Source organism: Crocuta crocuta, unplaced genomic scaffold, assembly GCF_008692635.1.
Source record: "Crocuta crocuta isolate KB4526 unplaced genomic scaffold, BGI_CrCroc_1.0 scaffold160, whole genome shotgun sequence".
Taxonomy (NCBI): Eukaryota; Metazoa; Chordata; class Mammalia; order Carnivora; family Hyaenidae; genus Crocuta; species Crocuta crocuta.
Genome location: NW_027527591.1, coordinates 1,725,693 through 1,743,052, shown reverse-complemented (window position 1 = coordinate 1,743,052; position 17,360 = coordinate 1,725,693). Strand labels below are relative to the sequence as shown.

Below are 17,360 nucleotides of genomic sequence, written 5' to 3'. Positions count from 1 at the left end.
AGTCATTGACAAAGGCTGAGCTCCCAGATAACAATAATCAGCTCACCACTGAGTCAATTCAGCAAACATTTACCAAATGAAGTCAGCAGCAGGTCAAAATCACGGTACAGAAACCTTCAAAAATTAATACATACATTTGTTTTTATCTTCTTTCTTGTTCCAGGAAACACTTCTCATGTTTCATAAAAAATATTACTGTACAACTTAGCAGGAAAGAATCAAATTTGAAGGAACTGAATAAGGTATTTTGGCAGGGTGCAAAAGATGGCGTCAGCAGTGAAGTCAATTCACAATGTGTACACTAAGGTTTTATGGCTTTTTAGTAGTCAATGCGAAATCTAAGCAGTCAATTTAGTAGTCAATGCAAAAAGGGAAACATAAACTTTTACATGATTCACATTATATTGTACATGATTCATATCAAGTAGATATATAAATAAAAATTTAGATACAGATATAGATAACTGGTCACTAGTAACATAAGTGTTTCTATTTTTGAGACTTAAGTAAAATTTCTACCAGGATTTCTATGTAAGGAACAGTGCAATATTCTCAAAAGAAGTGAGGGAGGAAGGGATGGAGGAAGGGAGGGAGGAAGGAAGGGAGGAAGGGAGGGAGGGAGGGAGGAAGGGAGGAAGGAAAGAAGGAAGGGGCGCATTCATAGTAGACATAAAAATTTCCATTGGTCTTTTCTTATAACATCCTTTGATCCAAGCTGACAGTACTATATCAAGGTATGCTTTACTAAAATCAGTGCAATAGGCTGGGTGTCAAAATTATAGCACTGAGGGACACTCATCTCACTTTTTCCAAAGAGATATTTTTTAAATATTTAGAGAAATAAATGTTACAGAATATGTATAGCACATCCCTTCTTGACTTCCATACTTCCACCTCAATATGATTTCCTTCCATTTTTTTGACTAGTTCTTCAAAGCTTCCTTCATTGCTACTATAGCAAGACTCAGCCCTTTAAGTAGTATTCTCCAGAATAGATCTTGACAATTTTCTTCGGGTTACGGGCTCATGCCTAAATGAAATCCTTAATTCCTTATTTTTCTCACAATCTATATAGATGACATCAGATCCAAATCTGAATTTTCTACTGAGCAGCAGCATGGATTACCAGGTACCTACAGAAGACCCCATTTAGATACTTCAAGATGTACAATGTGGAATGTAACTCACTTTCTCACCTCCACCAGTCAAGCATCTCTCTCTCTTTTGTTCCCTTCTCTTAATTAGCACTATCCATCCAGTAGCTTAGCTAAAAAAAGTATGATGTTTTCTATTTCTCCTTTGCCCTCATCCCCTTACTTCACATACCTAACAAAATTATCAAATAAAATTACCAACTAAGAGTCCTCATTACTGTCCCTCCTCTCTACTCCAACTTTGTTCAAAAACTTCTAAATTATTACATAACCTTCTAAAAGGTTTCTCAGATCCCAATAAATTGTCCATGCTACTCTAAAAGCAATGGCTTGAAAATACAAGCCACTGTCTATAAATCAGTGTTGTTTCACAAGATAAAACTTGTCATCCCTGTGCTAAAGGAGAAAACCCTTAGCAAAGGATAAAAGTGCTTCATCAATTAAACTCCACCTCTATCTTTCCTGGTGTTGCTCACTGTGCTTTCCACATCCAACCATACACAAACTGCACTTGCGATTTCTGATTTCCTGCATCATTTTCAATTTTGATTCTTATTGCCTTTTTATAATGTTCTCATCCATGCTTAAAACCCTCCTTGTCTTCTCTGCCTGGCAAATACTCATCTACAAGATCTAATTCAGATACCACTTTCCCTCTGAAAACTCCAGATACATCTCTAGGATGAGTTAGTTTATCACTGTTTCTTCCGAACAAGGGAGAAAGTTAATGCAGACTCTGTGGTCTGAAGGCCTATGCTCAAATTCAAACTCTATTCTTGTGATATGGGCAAGTTATTGAATATCTTTGTATTTCACTTTACCAGTTTTAAGACGGATTGAGTATTTGTATGTGTCTAATGGGATTGAAGATAAATACATAGATATAAAGTGCTTAACGTGGCCCCTGTTAATAGTTCTCAGCAACAGTTAGATATTATTATTATACTTTACACTGTATTTTTTTTTTTTTTAGGTTTTCTCCCCCTACTAAACTATTAGAGTAGTTTTTATTGAAGTCTATTGTCTTATTCTTGATGTTTTTATCCCTAGGGACTGGTACAATGCTTGACACTTTGTATACAAGATAGTAAGTATCCTTTCCAACTAAATAAATCATATATTGCCAACTCAGTGAAAGCATTTAGTGGCCACTTAATGTATATATCAAAGAAAAAAACATGCAGAGAGTTAAAGAGGTAGGATACTAAAAACCTGTAAATAGATAATATTTAAAATACCCAGAAACAGAGCATATCAAAAGGCAAATAATACAAATAATTTAAATATTTTTAGTGTCTATTATTAGATTTAAAAGCTCCTTAAGTTTTGTTATTGATTATGTCATGATTCCACATTTTCACTTGGATCCTCTTTTATTGAACCTGATTATGATATTAATAAAATAGTATATAATACTTAAATATAAACTATATTCCTTTATTGGAACTGATTATATCCTTACCTATGTAGTACAAGCAATACAAACATCTAATAGAGTTTAAATTGAAACAATGTTTGGACTCATTCTCTGTCTTGCTTTTATTTTATAAAAATAAAGTTATCTGATACTTCCTATCCTCATATAGAAGATTTTGAAAAAGGTAAATTTTTAAGCCTGGATTTGTGGCAGCATATTTTGTACTTGCAACTTGGGTAATATTAAATTTTGAAATAAATTATTTCTTTTGTAAGTATTCTTATAGAAAGTTCTACATAGTAAATCAATTCGTCCTGTTCTCTTACCTTCCACCTCATTGTCTCAATGAAGTCTACCCCTATTTAATACTGAATCCTTTCCAAACTACTGGTTCCTGATGGACCTTCCTCTTTTCTTTCTCTTTGTTTTTCTCTTTCTCTCCCTGTTTCCTACTTTCTCTCCCTCCTTACATCTTTCCTTCCTTCTTTCATCTTTGTTATAGCAATGATCACCACCTAGCATATTTTAAAACTCACTTATTACATATTTTGTTGGTGTTTTCCAGTGTTTAGAACTGTACCTGTCAGGAGCGCCTGGGTGGCTCAGTCAGTTAAGCGTCCGACTTCGGCTCAGGTCATGATCTCATGGTTCGTGGATTCGAGCCCCACATCGGGCTCTGTGCTGACAGCCAGCTCAGGGCCTGGAGCCTGTTTCAGATTCTGTATCCCCCTCTCTCTCTGACCCTCCCCTGCTCATGTTGTCTCTCTCCCTCTCTCAGAAATAATAAAACATTAAAAAAAAAAAGAACTGTACCTTTCATTCATGTAATGGTTATTTAGATTTCATATTCATCATATATACACATTACGTATACATATATACTACATATATAAAATTACCCAAACAAATTATATCCACTCATTAAATCTTCATATTCATACATCGGAGTTATGTTGATGTTCCTATCTTTTATCCAAGTAGTAGTTATTTAGATATTCTAATTATACTACATAAAGAAAACACTTTTAATAGATAATTTGTAAAAAATAAATTCTCATATCATTCCTCTCTTCCAGATTTAACAAGAATTTTTTGATGTACCAAAGTTGTTAATTGAAATAGCAGACATTTATTAACTAAACAAATTATTAGATTTAAAATAAGTATTATCCCAGTACAGTCTATTAACTTGCTTTAAGTTGACAGGCATTGCTCAGCTCAAAATAGCACAAAGTGAGTCAGCATTAATAGCCTAGAAGTCACACCATATCTTAAAATTAAACACATATGTCTAAGTGTTAATTTCTATTTTTAATTCTATAGTGGTTTAAGGTAACTATACAAAATGTTTCAGTTTCTCTTCATTTATATACTTTGGTCTTTCCTACCTCATGAGAAACTTAATGTAGGTAAAATTTATAAGTATAATTAACCATTAATTTATTTTAAAAGTATATATTAACTGTTCATATTAAGGTCAATTCTCTCATTGAGTATACTATCTAAATATGAAAATAGTATTTAAAATATAATCTATCATAGTACAATCTTAGGTTCAATAATAATTATTATGCTCTGAAAATTTAAAAAAATAACATTTATTTATTTTCGAGAGACAGAGAGAGACAGAGTGTGAGCTGGGGAGGGGTGGGAAGAGAGGGAGTCACAGAATCGAAAGCAGGCTCCAGGTGGCTCCGAGCTGTCAGTGCAGAGTTCAATGGAGGGCTCAAACTCACAAACCATGAGACCATGACCTAAGCCAAAGTTGGGCGTCCAACCAACTGAGCCACCCAGGCACTCTGAAATTTTTAAAGCATGTACATGAAATTATTCATTCATATGTGTTGAGTCAACTTTAAATTGTTCAAAATAGCAATTTCATCTATCTAGTGGCCACATATCTCATATTTTTTCAGGACACTTTGATCTTAGATATGCCACTCCATTTCAAGAACATGCAAAGAAACATCTCTCAAAGCCATTACTTTTTAAATTTTTGACTTAAGATATTAAAAAGAGAATTATGGGTTTTGCTCCAAAAGCAGTCTATAATGCATTTTAAAAATAAAAAAATGTATGATATATTCAACACTAAAAATAGCACTTTTTGCTATCACAGTTTTCACATGCCTTAATTCCAATTGAAAGTTCAGTAAGCATGAAATATATTTAGAAGTGTTTGCTTGACAGGTAAAAATATAAGCATAAAGAACAAAACAATAAGCTTAATCTTTAAACAGTGATATGACACAGTTAAAAAACACTTCTTTACATTGTTATGTGAGATTTATTTTTAGAAAGAAAACATTTCCTTTTTATAATCTATTTGATGGCATTTATTGATTAATAATACCACTTAATATGAATTAAACACATCAAACTATACTCATATTTTATTATGATGGAAACACAAAACAAAATAACATTGCCTGAAATCAATGAGATAACTCACTCAGCCTCCATGGGAACATTAAGTTATAATTGCTTTGGTTATATTAATTTCCACCCTTGCCTGAATATTATTTTATTAGATAGTCCCCTCTTATATTTAGCATCCTTCCTAAATTGCTTCATTGGGTGTATTAAACATTTGGGTCGAATTTTAACTATCTTATTCATTGATGGTACATCACTAGCTGTGATTGTGTAATATAAAAGGTAAAATCTGGGAAGTTAAGGTGTTTATTATATTGGGTTCTGCAAGTTTGAAATTAGGAATGTAAATTCATCCAAAATATCCATAAGAATTAGATGGATAGGGGTGCCTAGGTGGCTCGGTCACTTAAGCATCTGACTTTTCAGCTCAGGTCATGATCTCATAGTTCTTAGGTTCAATCAAGCCCCACATTGGGTCCTGTGCTGACAGCTCAGAGCCTAGAGCCTGCTTCAGTTCTGTGTCTCCCTCTCTCTTTGCTTCTCCCTGACTCGTGCTCTCTCTTTCTCAAAAATAAATAAATATTAAACAAATTTAAAAGGCAAAATAGAATTGTATAAAGCTTAAGGAATCATACATTCCACAGTAAGCGGATACTGTTCAAAGAATATCTGTCATCTCAAGAAATTAAAGTAAGTATCTTTGTCATATCAGTACACCACTAATAAAAACAATGGCTAGTTACTTCTTTATTTTATTTTTCAAAAATTTTTTTGAGAAAGAGAGCAAGTGGAGGAGAGGGGCATAGAGAGAGAGAGAAAGAGAATCTACAGCAAGCTCCACACTCAGTGTAGAGCCTAATGTGGGGCACAATTCCATGACCCTGAGATCGTGACCTGAGCCCAAATCAAGAATCAGATGCTGAGTCACCCAGGTGCCTCGAGTTACTTCTTTAATATAACAATAACCATGTTTAAATTTATTCCTTTAGAAATTTATTTAAAGAACTTTGACAATCTAATAATTAAATATTTATTATTGTTTCCTGTGACCTACAAAAGGATAAAGAACATTCATAAATAATGCAAAACAGAACGCTGATATAACAGTGACAAACAAAAAGATCTCTGCCCATTAAAAAAATAAGGTTAAATTTAGGCAAAGTCTTTATAAGCGTCTTCCTGTGCTTTTACATTCTTCCACTTTTCTCTTCCCTTCTTACCTGTTTCTTTCCTAATTTTCTCCACATCTCCACCATCAGGAGGACCTTTTCGTTCTGTTCACTTCTTCTACCCAGTGGTTCTGAACCAGGTTGTATATTAGAACATCTAATGGGACCTTTCAAACTTTAATATAGGAATTGCTGTGTCAACGAAGACTTTCATTTGGTCAACATCAGCGGGGCCCTAGATTGCCCATCCTAATAAACTCCCAGGTAATGTCACTATCTGCTGGTCCATAGACTCATTTTGAGTAGCAGGACACAGAATACTTTTTAAAAAATGCTTGGGAATCATCTAATTCCTACTAAATCAAAATTACCTTCAATGTTCTAGGATTTGCCACTTTAAAAAGATTTTTTTAATGTTTTTTTTTTNTTTTTTTTTTTTTTTTTTTTTTTGTTTTTTTAGGAAGACAGAGAGCAGGTGGGATGGTAGGGCAAGGAGAGAGGGACACACAGAATCCGAAGAAAGCTTCAGGCTCAGAGTGGTCAATGCAGGGCTCGAACCCATGAACTGTGAGTTTATGACCTAAGCCGAAGTCAGACATTTAACTGACTGAGACACTCAGGTCCTCCTAGAATTTGCCACTTTTATTAAGCTCCCCAGGTGATTCTAATGTGCAGTCTAGAGTTGAGAGTCATAATTCTATCCAGCAAAAATGGGCAAAACTCTGGATTATTTACACCACTTGACTGATTGACTGACTGATTATTCTTTATCTGAAATTTTACCACAATGACTGACCTCTTGCTTTCATTTCCTATTTGTGTTAGTAAGCCCTCTATCACTAATTGGGAGTGAAAACAAACAAAAAATCCATACACAAGCAGGTAGAAAGATTTGGGATGAAAAAACGTAAAGTAGGAAGTTTTCAGACAGTAAGTAAGAGACTGTCAGAAAACCGTTCCCCTCTCTCACCTAGTAGCTGTCTATATAAAAAGTATCCTGGCAGTCCCCAATTCCAAGGCTAAACACATTTTAAAGAATATTTATTTTATTTATTTTATGCTATTTCAATTAGTATTCCTTGACCTGCACCTCCACACTGCCAATACTATTTCTGTTTATTGATCAAATTTTAGGGTGCCTGGGTGGCTCAGTCAGTTAAGTGACTGACTTCTGCTCAGGTCATAATCTCACGGTTCATGGATTCAAGCCCCGCATTGGGCTTTATGCTGTCCGCTAACTCAGAGCCTGGAGCCTGTTTCAGGTTCCGTATCTCCCTCTCTCTCTGACCCTACCCTGTTCATGCTGTCTCTCTTTCTTTCTCAGAAATAAATAAAACATTAAAAAATTTATTGACCAAATTTCTGTGTCCATGAAATACATCATGCCTATTAAATAGATAGTACCACAGTGTAATGTTTTAACGTTAGGCTGAGTTCAGCTACATACTTGGCAGTTTGAACAAGAATAAAAATGCTTGGGTTAAAACAGAGGTGATTGAGGTTGGATGGGAAGAAGTATTTATTGACTATTAGAGTGATAAAAAACACTGTAATGAGCAACTAAAAGGGCTTCTTGAGCCCCTATTTGTCAGTGTTTAAGGGGAATCTCTTGGATGCTTTAGACATCCATTTAATTACAGACAGGGGGCTTGATGAAATGGTTCCTAGAGGTAATCCTTTAGTTCTGTGAACTAATATTTATTCCTATGAATGGTGAGATTGTAACAACAACAACAAAAAGAACACTAAAAGCATGCGACATGCTTTTTGAAGGGTACTATCATCAGGATATACTTTAATGAAACAAATACAGCCTATGAACCATCCAAGAACACACATTACTTCTAGAGTTTGCTGAAATGTTTAGAAAATCAAGTTTAATGAAACCAACACCAAACTCTTTATACCACTAGTTATTTTCCCAAAGGAGAACAACTGGACACATTTGTGCGTCCAGGGCTGGGTTGACTCTAGGAATCACACAGGAAAGTTTGAAATAAAGATGCCTCTCCTCCTACATTCTGATTTAGTAAGTATGACGGCCAGAGTTTTTGTTTTTGTTCTTGTTTTTTTTTTGTTTGCTTCTTACTAGGAGCCCTGACGTTTTCTTAAGTCGCTTTGAAAACCAACAGCTCAAAATTTCTGCTATAAGACGCACTTTTTTCTTCCTAATGAGAGGTTTCATTAGGAAGGGTAAAGCATTCATTTAGATGGGAAGGCAGAGTAAAAATGGGTCTTAAACTGCTGTTTCCTATCTCACGCTAGCTAGATCACAGAATGATGAAGCCAATAATTGCTGCCACACAGAGTAAGCCCTCAAGATACATAAGGCTATATCCTAATTTGGACAAGGAAAGAATCTGAATCTTAAATAATTTATCAATTATTTCAACCAATAACATAAGGCTTAAACACTGAAAAAATGCATTAAGGGAAGGTTTTGTTTTATTTCACTTTTTAAATAATGGAACCTAGCAAAACAGAATTATTTCCAAAAAAAGTGTCTATACCTTCCAAATTACTGCAAGCAAACCCAGCTTTACATTACAGAAGAAAATGCAATTGACTTATCTTTTACTCCTAATTCCTAATTAATGGGGACTAGCTAGGCCATACCATGAGGCATACACTCCTGCAGGTGACACAATGGTTTAATCCTAAGTGTAGGAACTGCCATAGTTCACCTGAAAAACATGGCAAATGCCTACAAAGCCATTACTGAAATTGACATTCAGAGTCAGTTAATAAAGCATGTTCTGATTTTGGCGGCTATCCATCAGGTTTGACCCTTGTCCCAGATAAATCCCTGGTGACCCACGGGGTAAGACATGATAATGTTGTTAGTTGTGTTAAATAGGAAAGGAATACTGTCAAGTCCACTCTTCATCACTAGCTGCTTTCTTTATTTATTTAATGAAGTTTTACTAAACCTATTTTTTAAAGACACGTTCAACGATTCACTGAGGGACCTTAAAACTGATTTTAAAATACATTCTTGGCCACCAGGGAAATACTCCTCTATTAATAGACCATTAACATTACCAAAGCTTATGAGTCAGAATTTGAGAAACCGATAGTATCCTATTACATTAACTATAAAAATATTCTTGAAAGCAGCTATGAGTTTTTTTGCATATTCTTCATAGGACGGTATATATAGGTTTCAAAATAATAAAGGAAGTATATGAATTTGCATAAGAAAACCACAGTGTTCTAAAGAATACATTTTTATATTAGAATTGAAAGCTGTACCTTACACCACACACATAAATGATATGCTGTCACAAACCAAGAAATGAGGAAAAAAATATAACATTGAACTTTTCTGAATCATCTCAAATTATAGTTGACCACACATCTCTACATCCAGATTTAACAAAAACAAAACAAAACAAACCTACCTTTTTTGCTTATATTAGCATATCAGGATAAGTATGTCCTTATCCAAAATATCAATCAATGAGAATAAAGAAAATCTCGCCTACTCAATAAACACCTGGATGAGTTTCTTTCTTGAAGGGGGAGGTGGGTGGGGTGGGAAATGTTCCCAATTTTGTGATGAACATAATCAAAAAATATTCAAATGGAAAAGACAGAGCCACACATCAGGTAAACAATGAACAAATATTCCTGACCTAATGAGTGGAAGCTAGTCTAAACTTCTCATTTTACGCGCACCTAGGTAGCTCAGTCAGTTAAATGTCAGACTTCAGCTCACGTCATGATCTCTCAGTTCATGAGTTCAAGCCCTGTGTCCAGGCTCTGTGCTGACAGCTCAGAGCCTGGAGCCTGCTTCACATTCTGTTTCCCTCCTCTCTGCCCCTTCTCTGCTCACACTCTGTCTTTCAATCTCTCTCTCTCAAAAATAAAATAAAACATTAAAAAAATAAACTTCTCATTATATTGTTCAGAAAACTGGAGTTGAAATAAACAGACTTCCTAATGGACAAATCCAAAATCACGTCCATCCATCTCTAAGAGTTTATCACTATGTGTTCAGGGTTTACTAGGCAGTTTCCAGTTTGCTCATATCACAGCAGAGCTCATGTCTAGTAATCAGTTTGGGAATTAAAATACCAAATGATGCTGAAATGCTAGGAGAAATATTACATTTAATAGCACAAGCAAAAACAAAGCTATTATCAGCTAAATTAATGTGCCCCTTTCTAATGTCAAATTTTTCAGTTTTTCATCCAAATCCACACTTATTCACTTTGTTTTTACCTCAAATAAAGGGTTGCTCTTTTTCCTGTTTTAGGTTATTCCTGAGTCCTAAATTGCCCAGTCCCATAATGTTCAAGGCCAAATTCTTACATTGGAAATTATTCATATTCTCTCTTTTACAATAAATGTCTTTCTTTACTGGCCATTTCTTCAAGGACAATACTCGAGATTCTCATATTTTAAATAAGTTAAAAAAAAAATCCTCCCTTTACCTCGTGATCTTCATTACCCTCAAGAGACCCAAGCATTTTGCAAGAGTTATCTATAACACACACTTTCAGATATGTCTCAAGTATTCATAATCAGTCCTTCTTTACAATATCTGTAAATACCTCAGTTTAGTTTCCAATTAGTAACTGATTATTTATTGGGCAGTTCTATGTGAATGAATCAGGGATACTTAGGACTTTGAAAGGTCATAGCTAAATTCCCTTATTTCTATTCCTAGTTCAGCCACAACACTATTCTTCCCCTATATACTCAGTCTCAGTGACTATTTCCATATTGATTCAATTGCTCCAACTCAAATTTGGAATTTATCACAAATTTCCCTCTTTTGCTTTACAACCAAATCAGTTCATTACCATGGCTTATTATAAATTCTCTCTTTACCAAATCCCTTAACTGGAACTCATTACCCTTTATCCCCTCCCCCTTCTTTCTTGGTGACCTCACTTCCTGTCACAGAGACCTCTGTTCTAGCACTTATCCCACTGTATTGTTAAGTTGGCAAAATAAGTTAATTATCCCTGTGTTACAGATGAAAAGGTTAACATTTAACAAGTATTAACTAGCTTGTCCTAGGTCACAGAATACATTATTATAAAGTAGGGTTTAAAATTAGTTTCCAGACTCCTATATATCTTCATTAAGATGTTTACATTAACACCCTCAAACAATGAGTGTGTAAATTTAAAAACCAAAGGAGGTAGAGGCAGGAGGAAAATAGTTTTAGAAACTATTTTCAATACAACATTGAATACCTAAACTAATCTACATGTCCCTTCTTTACATTCTTGAAAAATAATTTGTTTTCAAGCCATTTTAACTAATAACACAGTTTTGAGTGGTGAGTAATGAAAACTAAGATATTACTCAAACACTTTTAAAGCTTATAGCAAGACTCCTACAAATAAGATTATTTTACGAAATAAAATATGAAATCTCATATATGCCTGAGTTCAACCTACAGGTTTTACAGAGAAGGAAATTGAGAACCAGGTAGGGCCCATTTTTGAAGTCCATATCTCAATAATTAAAAAATAATAATTTTAGAATGAAACTACCTAAAATAATTGCACCACAAACATATTATTTAAGTATATAAGGAAGACTATTTTCAAATTGTTACTTTTCTTCACATAGAACATGTTTGAGGGGTGCCTGGGTGGCTAAGTCGGTTAGGCATCAGACTTCGGCTCAGGTCATGATCTCACGGTTTGTGGGTTCAGCCCCGTGTCGGGCTCTGTGCTGACAGCTAGCTCAGAGCCTGGAGCCTGTTTCGGATTCTGTGTCTCTCTCTCTCTCTCTGACCCTCCCCTGCTCATACTGTTTCTCTCTCAGAAATAAATCATTAAAAAAATTTTTTTTAATTAAAAAAAAAAGAACATGTTTGAGATTTTGTTAAAAAGTTAATCATGTCTGGGGTGCTTGGGTGGCTCAGTTCGTTAAGCTTCTGACTTTGGCTCAGGTCATGATCTCATCATCCATGAGTTCGAGCACCATGTCTGGCTCTTTGCTGACAACTTGGAGCCAGAAGCCTACTTCAGATTCTGTGTCTACCTGTCTCTCCCTGCCCCTCCTCCACTCACTCTCTGACACTCAAAAATAATAAATGTTAAAAAAATTTTTAAATAAAAAATTAAAAAAATTAATCATGTCTACCTAAAAGTTAAAGTATACTTCTTTGCAGTGTTTTCTTTTTAAAATAATTTCGTGTCTGTCGTTGTTTTGTTTTTAAATCACAATTTAGAGTCCAGAAAACTAAACAAACAATAACATTTTAAATCATGTCTCAGTACACACCTCATGATGAAAAGTTTTAAAAATTATATTAACCTTAATCATGTGCAAAGCATTTTGATACTGTCCTTTTTTTAATTCTATTACAATCTGGTATATTTATTCTAATCTAGTTTATTTCAACATCAGTTTAATGTTGGTCAGGGTCCACTGAAGTGATATTACAATCCACTGATGAGTTGCAAACAGTAGTTTAAAGCATTGTTCAACTGCAAAATAGGAAATTAGAGAAACTGGTCCTGGTGTTCCTTTTACATATATGAACCAAATTGGCCTTTTAATGAATTTAGGGATATAAAGTCACTGGAGATGACATTTCCTTTCTTTGAAATTTTAGGATGCCAAAGGCTAAGGGTGTTTATTTTACTTCTACAATCGGAACTGGAAATTTGGGGCAGTTAAGTCTGAATTTCTCCTACATGACAGTATGCTAAACTGTGAGCCAATATAAAACAACATTTGAGAGTCTCTTTGAGTAACATATTTATACAAAATAATACATTATAGATATTAAATACAACTTTTTAAATAAAGCTTTTGATGCATTATTAATATATGGTTAAAGTAATTATCATCTCTGTAATGTGGACAAAATTGGGCATCCCCCCAACTTTTTTTGTTTTATAATAAAGAGGGTATAATTTTGTTATTGTTCTTTCCTTTTAAAGATTCTGAAATTACATAAGTAATACAAATTCTTAGGGAAATACAAGTAACTACAGAAAAAATAGCACAGCAATAACCAATGTCAATTTTTGGGTTTCTATATATCCTTGACCTCCCTGTTACAGTTTATGGTAGTTTAACAGTTAAAAGAGCATGAAATACACAACCAAAAGTAATTTGAGACACTAATCAAGATTTCTTCTGGCCCCATACTTTATCTTCACTGGAATTATCATTCTTTTTTAATTTTGACAATCTAAAAGTGAAAATACATAGCTTTTATATCACTGATTATGAGTGAGGCCAAACACTCATAAATTTCCTATGCAAGATTTTAATTATTTTTAAGTTTATTAAAATATTAAACATATTTCGTTTTAGGGGGCACCTGGGTGGCTCAGTCGGTTGAGCTGACTTCAGCTCAAGTCATGATCTTGGAGTTCATAAGTTCAAGTCCCACATTGGCTTGCTGTTCTTAGGGCTGAGCTGGCTTCAGACCCCCTGTCTCCCTCTCTCTGCTCCTCCCCTGTTTGTACTCTCTTTCTCTCAAGATAAATGAACATTTAAAAAAATTGTTTCAGGAGGAGTGGTGGGTGGGAAATGGACTAAATAGGTGATGAGCATTGAGGAGGGCATTTGTTGTAATGAGTACTGTGTGTAAGTGATAAATCACTAAATTCTTCCCCCCAAATCAATACTACACTATGTGTTAACTAACTTGAATTTAAGTAAAATCTTGGAAAGAAATAAAAATTGCTTCAAAAATTACAAAAAAACATAATGTAGTTAAAATGATCTTTTTCTTCCTTTTAAATTGGAGTTATATTTAAAAATTATCATCCCATAACTTTTATCTAAATTTAATGCTTTCAATTATTTTATGCTTTTTAAAAATTTAGTCTACAATTCATCTATAATCCTTAGTCTATTTCATGCCTTTTTAAACTTTTTTTTTTTTTTTTCTTTAAGTAGGCTCCAAAGCCAACAAGGGGCTAGAACTCAGGACCTGAGATCAAGAGTCAGCCAGGTGTCCCTAAACTTTTCATATAAAATTCATCCCATGCCTTTTGTTTTACGGTAGGGGTTTTACCTTATTTTATTATGTACTATGAACCATTTGTTCCAACACTATTTATTGAATAACCTATGCTTTGTTACTTTTTTCTTTAAAAATGCCAAATTTATAAAAACTAAATTACTATCTAGATTTTAGTCTCCATCTGGACTTTCTATTAGATTCCATTGAGCCAATTCTATTTTGAACTGATACCATACTATTTGTTAAAAAAGGCAACAGCAAGTTCAAAATGGAGTCCAGTTGCTAAGCCACACATCAGCAAACCAGGACTTTTATACCTAATCTAGTTGCAATTTCAACCCCCCAGGAGTATAAACTTTAACCAGTCAGCATAGAATTACCTGGGTAGCATTAGTGGGACAATCTGCCCAATAAACCCCTCCCATTTTCCTTCAGAAAGCAGCCTTGCCTGAAACAATGCATTCTTCACTGATAATTTCCTCCTTTCCACCCCTTTTTTGCCTTTAAAAAGCTTTCATTTTCTACAGCTCAGCAGAGCTTCTTTCCATTGCTAGATGAGATGTTTCTAGATTCATGAATCAGTGAATAAAGCCCATCTGATCCTTTCTTAGTTTAATTTTTGTTAACAGATCGGTGGCAGCAGCAGGATAGATGGAGACTGCCGACCCCTTCAGGAACAAGAAACACGGGGTGGTACCCACTAAGACTTTGACTTCACGGTCTTCCTCATTGTTTCCAAAGGCCATGGCTAAATTCCTTCTAGGTTCACAGATCCACTGTCTCTGCATGGAGCTCCCAATCCTAACTGGCTTTCCAATCCAGGGTAGATCAGCTGGAGTTGGAGCTAAGCCCCTAGTCTTTCAGACCACTCCCCCCAGGTTTTTGAATGGGGAAACTCCCAGCCTTGATTTCTGTCTGTCCCAAGATCCACAAAAGAACTATTAGTGACAGTGTACAGGTCATATCCATGCTGAGACCCTATTCTCCAGTCTGAAGTTGTTGGAGGCTGCTGGTTTAATTCTTTCCTGGGTCCAGGTTCCACAGGGATCACTGGTAGTACACGTGGGGCCTTCTCTTGGCCAGGGCACAATAACATCTCTTGGCTACTGCTGATATATTAAGGTACATGTATTTGCTTGCCTTGTTTTTGTATAAATAAACCTATTGCTAAAGGGGATTTGGGGGACCAAAAAACTGTAAAAATTGGTGGCCATTGGTGGAGCTCTTAAGAGTTGTTAGAGTGCTCACCACCAGATCAAAGACTCCTGTGTTAGAAAAAGTTGGCCATGGAACAAGTTAGATTGACCACAGGTCAACCACCAAAATGAATAAAATGTCTGTGAAAGGTACACTGTAAACATTGCACAATCCCCAAATCAGTGGCACATCTCCCTTAGGTATTAGTTTGGCTCAGAGAAACCCATAGCTCATGGGATCCTTAAACTCTAAAGAATCAAGCACACAACCTTTTAGTATACCTGCTTATTTTATATCAAAGAATTATGGTCCTGGAAGCCATACATACTTACAAAAATGGCAAAATCACACTAAGCTTGTTTTGTGTCATGAAAATGTGGCTTAGTAACTCTCAGGGACTCCAAAATATGATCAGATAGAAATGTTGGTTGAACTCCATCTATGGCTAGGGTCCTACTAAACTTTGCCGTCTCTCAGGGTAATGACAATGTCCACTAGATGAAATGTTACAATTAGACAAGATCATTCATTTAGGAAGTGTACTTAAAAGGAACAGCTCCCAAACTATACAAACCTATAGGAACAGAATACCTATTTTAATTGGTATGCAGAAGCTTTTAAAAGGCTTCGAAAAATAGCTTCATTAAAGTTTAATTGCAAAAAGCTAATGAAAAATTAAAGAAAAAGAGGTACGGAAAACAAAGACTATAAAACTGCCGTAACTTCCTCTGCTTCCCTCTATTTTCCTTTATTCGAGCAGCCATTCTAGTAACACTATGTCTGAACTGTGTTTCCATCTGAAGAAACTACAAGACCAAAAACAGAAATCCACCAAGTTAATGGCTTTATAGGCACCCTTACATCTATCTTAGAAGGAGGGCCTCCATACTGGCTACTCCCAGAGCTGATGAAACTGAAAGATTTTCTGCTGAACTGCTACATTTGTTTCACTAAGCAGCCAAGGGGAAACTAAATTAAAATTAATGTTAAAAACCTTGCTAAATTCTAGTAAATATCAGAACTACATGCTTCACTTTAAACCTCACTCAGAACCTGAAGATGAGATCTGGAAGAACTGGCAGAGGCCAGCTAAGAGTGAGAATTCTTACCAGGGTCACCTCCCCGATATCCCTGTCTGGGGTCTTTCAGTATTGCCAGATATATGGGCTGCTTGTTCCAGCTGAAAACTGACAAAATATTTAAAAGAAATGTGTAAGTACTTCAGTAGTCGAAAGTTGGCCAAATCGGAAGCTGATATTCAGAGCCTGGTAAGAACGTTTTTTTGTTTTGTTTTGTTTTGTTTTTTTAAAATAGCTTCATTACTAAGCAAATTGAAGATAATGTAGCTGATGCGTGAATCAACCTATAATGTCATTTAAGCCACAACCCAATTCTTTGAGGAGTTAGAAGAAACTTCCATATCTTATAAATCTCTACAAAACTCGAAATGCAGCTCTTGAAGCAATTTGACATTTACATATTCTTTTTTTAGTAGGCTTCAAATCTCCCCTATTTATCAAAAGCCTTGTAAATTATGGCCTTAGGAAAACCAAAGTCCTTCTTGGAGAAACTTGCATTCCTTCCCAGTTTTGCTTTGTTTTATAATTTTGAATATAAATGTTAATACTTATCTAGACCATCTCCAATTCCTAAATCTAAAGGAAAGAGAGGCAATTTAAAACTGCAAACTGCACAGTTGGTTAAGCATCAGATTTTTGATTTTGGCTCAGGTCATGATCTCACCTTTTGTGGGTTCAAGGCCTGCACTGGGCTTTGCGATGACAATGTGGAGCTTGCTTGGGATTCTCTCTCTCTCCCTCTGTCTCTGCCCCCTTTCCTGCTCACACATGTGCTCTCTCTCTCTCTCAAAATAAATAAACTTAAAAAATTACAAATACAAACTGTTTGGGGTGTCTGGGTGATTCAGTCAGTGAAACGTCGGACTTTGGCTCAGGTCATGATATCACAGTTCCTGGGTTTGAGCCCCTGTCAGGCTCTGTGCTGACACCTTGGAGCCTGAAGCCTGCTTCCCATTCTGTGTCTCCCTCTCTCTCTGACCCTCCCCTGCTCATACACTGTCTCTCTCTCTTTCAAAA

At 35.3% G+C, this 17,360-nt stretch overlaps 1 protein-coding gene across 1 annotated transcript in view; it reads right to left on the bottom strand.

The window, feature by feature from the left end:
* Positions 1-17,360, bottom strand: part of ERBB4 (erb-b2 receptor tyrosine kinase 4) — an 830,995-nt gene that overhangs the window by 296,221 nt on the left and 517,414 nt on the right. The window lies entirely within an intron of this gene.